This window comes from Taudactylus pleione, unplaced genomic scaffold, assembly GCF_031769625.1.
Source record: "Taudactylus pleione unplaced genomic scaffold, aTauple2 ptg000350l, whole genome shotgun sequence".
NCBI classification, from domain to species: Eukaryota; Metazoa; Chordata; class Amphibia; order Anura; family Myobatrachidae; genus Taudactylus; species Taudactylus pleione.
Window position 1 is genome coordinate 669,419 of NW_028284751.1, and position 2,435 is coordinate 671,853.

Genomic DNA, 2,435 nt, shown 5'->3' on the forward strand with positions numbered 1-2,435 from the left:
GTGCTTGTATTTTTATATAGAGGGCTATGACCCACACAGTCACGGTGCTTGTATTTTTATATAGAGGGCTATGACCCACACAGTCATGGTGCTTGTGTTTTTTATATAGAGGGCTATGGCCCACACAGTCACGGTGCTTGTGTTTTTTATAGACAGGGCTATGGCCCACACAGTCACGGTGCTTGTATTTTTATATAGAGGGCTATGGCCCACACAGTCATGGTGCTTGTGTTTTTTATAGACAGGGCTATGGCCCACACAGTCACGGTGCTTGTGTTTTTATACAGAGGGCTATGGCCCCCACAGTCACGGTGCTTGTGTTTTTATACAGAGGACTATGGCCCATACAGTCACGGTGCTTGTATTTTTATAGACAGGGCTATGGCCCACACAGTCACGGTGCTTGTGTTTTTATACAGAGGGCTATGGCCCCCACAGTCACGGTGCTTGTGTTTTTATACAGAGGACTATGGCCCACAAAGTAACGGTGCTTGTATTTTTATAGACAGGGCTATGGCCCACACAGTCACGGTGCTTGTGTTTTTATATAGAGGGCTATGGCCCACACAGTTACGGTGCTTGTGTTTTTATATAGAGGGCTATGGCCCACACAGTCATGGTGCTTGTGTTTTTATATAGAGGGCTATGGCCCACACAGTCACGGTGCTTGTGTTTTTATACAGAGGACTATGGCCCACACAGTCACTATTCTGACCCTCATTACACGTAAGCAGTGTGTAACTATTCAGATAGCTAAACCAAGTTCATCTCTTAATCGACAGACAATAAGTTTTCAGGAACCTTTTACATTTATTAACATAGACCAGAATGATTGTCCATGTAATACAACTGTGGTTCTGCAGAGTAGGTCACTGTACTTGTGATAACAAAATAAGAGAATAAACTGCATATGCGTGTGTGCGAGCGGTAAGAAGATATTAGCCTTGTGGGTACAGAAGACTAACACGTAAAGATAAAAGAAAGGCTCTTTGCTGGGGCACACTTAAGTGAAATCTCATATAACATGCATATAAAACATAACTTTTATTATACTCGCATCAAATTAAGAGGTAATCTTATATAGACATAAGTGTTGTCAGGAACCTATGTCCACACAATTATATTTCCAAAGCTCGGATATGGATCATTATCCACCGAGCTGAACGGCGAAAACAAGTAAATCAAATCTGCATGTCACAGCAGTCATCTAAAATACATATCATAATATCTCCAGTCCATATGTTTGTGATGTATAAACATACACAATTATTTCATGTAATATCTGTGCCACATGTTATCCTAATGTTCCAATATGGATTGACCTACGGCACCTGGATTGCTACTTGATGATATATACTAAAATACCGTATTTTGTGTTGACTTGGTTCTCTTTAGTGCAAGGATCAATATTGTGTATGGAATATTGCTAATATTCATTCTTAATTATAAAACATACACTACAATTGTTCCCAGTATAGACATATACTCTGTGATTAAAGTATGCTTATGCATAACTTTTCTCAATATGCTTTTTGTGTTACTAACTGGACTTTCCATTGAGCGACAGTCCTACATTTTCATGCAAATCTGTGGAAACCATGTGTAAGCAGACATCTACCTTTGTCGAATGAATTATACCTACAGCCATACTGTTCTGAACCTGCCCAATCTCATCTGATCTTGGAAGCGATACAGCAACAGGCCTGGCTAGTACTTGGATGGGAGACCTCCTAGGAATACCAGGTGCCGTAGGTCAATCCATATTGGAACATTAGGATAACACGTGGCACAGATATTACATGAAACAATTGTGTATGTTTATACATCACCAACATATGGACTGGAGATATTATGATATGTATTTTAGATGCCTGCTGTGACATGCAGATTTGATTTACTTATTTTTGCCGTTCAGCTCGGTGGATTATGATCCATATCCGAGCTTTGGAAATATAATTGTGTGGACATAGGTTCCTGACCACACTTATGTCTATATAAGATTACCTCTTAATTTCATGCGAGTATAATAAAAGTTATGTTTTATATGCATGTTATATGAGATTTCATTTAAGTGTGCCCCAGCAAAGAGCCTTTCTTTTCTCTTTCCGTGTTAGTACATGTGCATACTGGGCTTTGGGAGCACCATCAATGGCCCTCATTCAGAGCCGTTCGCTATTTGCGTTCGTTCGTTCAAAATCAAGGGGTGGCTATTCAAATGATCCGTTCGCACATTGCAGTCTGTTCACACCTCTAAGTCTGAACGAGCGAGCAAAACATACGCTCGTTTATTTGTTAAAAACGCCCCCTGGCCGCTCGCACCATACGTCATGTCCGCTATTTATTAGATTAATCGAGTACATCGAACAGGATATGAACTGCTCGCTATTCTTGGGGTTGGTTTTTTCAACCGCTATTTTGCAAGCAGTTCTGAGTTA

General features: G+C 40.4%; 1 pseudogene; it reads left to right on the plus strand.

Annotated features, from left to right (window-relative positions):
* Window positions 1-1,636: 1,636 nt before the first annotated feature.
* LOC148508706 (5S ribosomal RNA) lies at window positions 1,637-1,755 on the plus strand (annotated as a pseudogene).
* Window positions 1,756-2,435: the final 680 nt, after the last annotated feature.